Source organism: Stomoxys calcitrans, chromosome 4 (assembly GCF_963082655.1).
Source record: "Stomoxys calcitrans chromosome 4, idStoCalc2.1, whole genome shotgun sequence".
Classification (NCBI taxonomy): domain Eukaryota; kingdom Metazoa; phylum Arthropoda; class Insecta; order Diptera; family Muscidae; genus Stomoxys; species Stomoxys calcitrans.
This window is the reverse complement of record NC_081555.1, coordinates 28,669,252-28,675,251: the sequence shown is the minus strand read 5'-3', so window position 1 is coordinate 28,675,251 and position 6,000 is coordinate 28,669,252.

The window sequence follows — 6,000 nt, the reverse complement described above, 5'->3', positions numbered from 1 at the left end:
AAAACTCAAAGCTGAGACCCCCAATTTTGTAACATATTTTCATTGCCCCAAGAAATAACTAATTGCATGCAAAAATTGTTGTGCGCCTTCTAAGGATTGAGGTCTCTACGGACAATTCTATGTCAATTTTGCAAACTCCTTTCCCCAGTGTGGGGATTATGGGTGTTTTCATCAAGAAATGTGGCCAAAATTTTTACTCATTTTTTTAAAAGGTTAAACATCCACAAATTTGTGAAAAATTAGAACGATATCTTTAGTAGTTTTGATTTCATTTTATTTTTAATTTGAATTTTTTTTTTTGACAAAAGTAAAATGGGTCCCCGGGACTTCTAGGGCTGTGAAAATTTTCTGGATAACACCTCAGCTATACCCAAAATGTCCTCAGATAAGTCCCAAATGGCGAACTTATTTCCACTAATTTTTTTCCCATCCCACTGTGCAACGGTCTAAAGCCTGCAATGGAATCTCAATCAGATTTTAAGACCGAAAAAAAGCGCAAACAGACAAAATGTTTATATCGTTATATGCTAATTAAACTGTGTATTTTTGTTTAATTTTATTTTAAAAATTCCAGGAACTATAAAATTTGCTCTAACTTCATCTGGCTAATAAAGTAAACGAATGATCTGGAATAGGTCCCATAACCACTAAAATATGGGCATTCTATTTGTGCACCAATACATTGATATCAGCTGTTTGTTTAATTTGGTGAAAGTATGGAGTGCGAACATTTTAGTGGTTTTGCCAATAAAACTGTGCAAATATGTGAACAAACGAGGTTTCATCTACTATACAAATGCGAGTGCAAAGGGTAGTATAACTAACGTTTATATTAATTATTACTTATACTCCCCAATGTACGGAACTATTGAATATTACTCATACAACCCGGGTACCAAGCATTAAGATTGCAATTTTATTATACCCACCACCGTAGGATAGGGGGTATATTCATTTAGTCATTCCGTTTGCAACACATCGAAATATCAATTTCCAACCCTACAAAGTATATATATTTCGGATCGTCATAAAATTCTAAGACGATTTAACGATGTCCGTATGTCTGTCCGTCTGTCCGTCCGTCTGTTGTAATCACTCTACAGGCTTCAAAAATTGAGATATTGAGCTGAAATTTGGCACAGATACGTCTTTTTAATGCACGCTGGTTAAGTTCTTGAACGGGCCAAATCCGATAAAGGGTCTAATGTCCATAAGAACTTCATTTTTCATCCGGTTTTGCTGAAATTTGAAACAGTGAGTAGTTTTAACAGCCTCTCGACATCTGACCCAAATAAGGTTCAGATCGGACTATATTTAGATATAGCTGCTATATAGACCGATCCCCCGATAAAGGGTCTGAAGCCCATAAAAGCTTTATTTAATGCCCAATTTCGCTGAAATTTGAAGCTTAAGCTTCCCGACATCTGACCCAAATATGGTTCAGATCGGACTATATTTAGATATAGCTGCCATATAGACCGATCTGGCGATAAAGGGTCTGAAGCCCATAAAAGCTTTATTTATTGTTTCGCTGAAATTTGAAACAGAGGGTTATCCTAAGCCTCTCGACATCTGACCCAAATATGGTTCATATCAGACTAATATATCGTCTGTCCCATGCCATATAGGCGGAAAATGTAAAATAGCGGAAAAAAGTTAAATTTTCAAAATCATATTTGTATACCCGCCACTGAATGATGGAGGTTTATTCATTTTTTCATTCCGTTTGCAACACATCGAAATATCCATTCCGACCCTTTAAAGCATATATATTCTTGATCGTCGTAAAAATCTAAGACGATCTAGCCATGCCCACCCGTCCGTCTGTCTGTTGAAATCACAATACAGTCTTAAAAAAACAGAGATATTGAGCTGAAACTTTGCGCAGATCAGTTTTTTGTACATAGGCAGGTTAAGTTCGAAGATGGGCTATATCGCACCATATGTTGATATGACGCCCATGTAGACCGATCCGCCGATTTAAGGTCTTAGGCCCATAAAAGCCACAATTATTATCCGATTTTACTGAAATTTAATACAGTGAGTTGTATTGTGCTCTTCGACATTTTTCTGCAACTAGGCCCAAATCGGTCTAGATTTGGATATAGGTGCCATATAGACCGATCCGCCGATTTAGGGTCTTAGGCCCATAAAAGCCACATTTATCATCCGATTTTGCCGAAATTTGGGACAGTGAGTTGTATTAGACTCTTCGACATTTTTCTGCAACTTGGCTCAAATCGGTCCATATTTGGATATAGCTGCCACAGAGACCGATCCGCCGATTTAGGGTCTTAGGCTCATAAAAGGCGCATTTACTGACCGATTTTGCCAAAATTTGGTGCAGTAGGTTGTATAAGGCCATTCGATATCCTTCTTCAATTTGGACCAGATCGGTCTAGATTTGGATATAGCTGCCATATAGACCGATCTCTCGTTTTAAAGCTTTGGGCCCATAAAAGGCGCTTTTATGGACACCGCTGCATTTGTCAAGAAAATCCATTTCCGTAATAATGCTGGACGAAGCAATACTCTTTCCTATTTCCTTGAAAACTTTAGAGTACTGCTTCAAAATCGCATAATTAATATCTAAAAAATTCAAACAACCAATGTGAGATTGCAATTGCTGTAATTTCCTTAGTTTTGCAAATCCTACAATTTTTCAGACACCGTTGGATTCGTGAGGAAAATCTTTTTCCGTAGTGATGCTGGATGAAGATATAGTGTAAAGATTTCTATGAAAAACATCGCAAAAATCAAATCTATTTTGGCGTAAAAATTCAAGGTCCTTTTCAAGGTCAACAACGCTGTAACTCCTTCATTTTTTCGAATTTCGATCATTTTCCAGCATTCCGCAGTTCGAAATTCGAAAACGATTCGAACAATAAACAAAATTACGTGAAATTTCACATTTTATTTTTTTTGCATTTTTTTAGCAAAGGCTACCCCCTTATGAAATTTTTAAATTTTTGATGCTAAAAAATTTTTCGAGTTGAGTATACAGTATTGTAGATTATTGCAAAAAAATCGGATTAGTGCAAGTCCCATGTTTTTTCTTCAAAAAACAAGCTCAAAATCGTATAATTAATATTGGAAAAATGGTAAAAAAAATCGAGGTGAGTTTGAAATTACTGTAACATTGTCAGTTTTGCGAATTTCAAAATTCTGAGGACACCGTTGGATTCGTCAGGAAAATCCCTTTCTGTGCTGGACGAAGCAATACTCTTTCCTATTTCCTTGAAAACTTTAGAGTATTGCTTCAAAATCGCATAATTAATATCCAAAAAATTCAAAAAAACCAACGTGGGTTTGCAATTGCTGTAACTTCCTTAGTTTTGCAAACATCACAATTTTTCAGACACCGTTGGATTCGTGGGGAAAATCTCTTTCCGTAGTGGTGCTGGATGAAGGAATAGTGTAAAGTTTTCTATGAAAAACATCGCAAAAATCAAATCTATTTTAGCGTAAAAATTCAAGGTCATTTTTAAGGTCAATAACGCTGTAACTCCTTCATTTTTTCGAATTTCGATCATTTTCCAGCATTCCGCAGTTCGAAATTCGAAAACGATTCGAACAATAAACAAAATTACGTGAAATTTCACATTTTATTTTTTTTTGCACTTTTTTAGCAAATTTTTCAATTTTTGATGCGAAAAAATTTTTCGATTTCACTTTTCACATTTTATTTTTATTTATTTATTTATTTATATTTCACATTTTATTTTTTTTTTTGCATTTTTTTAGCAAAGGCTACCCCCTTATGAAATTTTTCAATTTTTGATGCGAAAAAATTTTTCGAGTTGAGTATACAGTATTGTAGATTATTGCAAAAAAATCGGATCAGTGCAAGTCCTATGTTTTTTCTTCAAAAAACAAGCTCAAAATCGTATAATTAATATTGGAAAAATGGTAAAAAAATCGAGGTGAGTTTGAAATTGCTGTAACATTGTTAGTTTTGCGAATTTCAAAAGTCGGAGGACAACGTTGAATTCGTGAAGAAAATGCCTTTCCGTAATAATGCTGGACGAAGCAATACTCATTCCTATTTCCTTGAAAACTTTAGAGTATTGCTTCAAAATCGCATAATTAATATCCAAAATATAAGTAGAATGTGGGAGTTATATCCAATTCTGAACCAATGATGGTGGATTTCGGCTGATGTTTTCGGACGGATTATTAAACAATCCGTATCAAATTTTGAGCAAATATGTTCGAACTGCAATAAATACGGCTGACAAATAACAACATTATTGCAAATCACCCAAAATCTGACGAACATATATATGGGAGCCCAGGTTTGCATTAACGACGAAAAATACCCATGGCTCTAGTCATGGGTATTTTTCGCCATAGAAAAATTCTACCTCGAGTTAGGATAGAGGTATCGTAATGAAATTTGGATTGGTGTAAAGCATACGACTGAAACCAGTTACAACAACTTTTCCCGTCGTGTTTTGGGGGAAAATTGGCTTGCCAAAATAATATCCATGACTAGAGCCGCCATAGAAAAATTCTAGCTCGAGTTAGGATGGAGATATCGTAATGAAATTTGGATTGGCGTAAAGCATACGACTGAAACCAGTTACATCAACTTTTCCCGTCGTGTTTTGGGAGAAAATTGGCTTGCCAAAATAATAACTAGGCCAAGTATGATTCAAATCAGTTTACAACCTGATATAGCTGCCATATAAACCGATCTGGGATCTTGACTTCTTCAGCCTCTAGAGGGCGCAATTCTTATCCGATTTGGCTGAAATTGTGTATGGGGTGTTTTGTTATGACTTCCAACAACTATGCTAAGTATGGTTCAAATCGGTACATAACCTGATATAGCTGCCATATAAACCGATCGTGGGCCTTGACTTCTTGAGCCGCTAGAGAGCGAAATTTTCCTCCTATTTGGCTGAAATTTTGCATGACGTGCTTCGTAGCGATTTCCAACAACTTTGCTAAGTATGACTCAAATCGGGTCATGACGTGATATAGCGGCTATATAAACGGATCTTGAATCTTGACTTCTGGATCCTCTAGAGGGCGCAATTCTTATCCGATTTAGCTAAAATTTAACATGACTTCTACTATGATCTCCAACATTTAATTCAGTTATGGTCCGAATCGGACCATTACTTGATAAAGCTCCGATATTTTAGCAATTCTTTTTTTTTTTTTTACCCTTTGTTTGCCTAAAAAGAGATATCGGGAAAATAATTCGACAAATGCGATCCATGGTAGAGGGTATATAAGATTCAGCCCGGCTGAACTTAGCACGCTTTTACTTGTTGTGATTGTTTTAAACAAAAAGTTATTAAAAGTTTCTTTAAGCAAAAATCGTTATGGAATTTGCTAGCTTAAAATTTGTTTATAAAAATTGTTCCGAAAGACAAGCATTTAACAAAAATTTTTCTAAGAAAAATTTCTATATGAATTTTCTCTTAATTTTCGTTTTATTATTTTAATTGAAATTGTATCTGTGGAAAACATATTATGTAAAAATGTCTTCAATTGAATTGATTTTTTTCCAAAGAATAATTAGCAATTTTTCCTCTTGTTTCACTTTCGAGACGAGCTCAATGATCTAGAGATCACAACACACACCAACCACTGTGGGACGCGTTTCGTAATTTGGTTAGAATAACTCATGGGCCATATAAGACTGTGGAGACTTCAAGCGCCATACATTGGTATGTCGTACTTATACCGCGCAATCGTGTCTACGATATAAACACGACACTAACACTAGTCTGACACCTTTCACACTAGCTTTTCTTTTCCACCACCGCATGTATTTTCTTTGATGTGATAGACTTTTTCTATACGACTACTTGGTTTCCATGGCATACACTGTCATTTGTGTGCATCTTTTGGAAATTATATTAATGGCTGCAAACGCTCGCTAGACAATGGAAACGGTGTTCGCTGCTGCTCCGAGTGGCCTGGTTCAAATCCCGGCCGGGCTCTGCTGCATTTTTTTGGCTGTTATGGCAAAGATCATTTAATTTC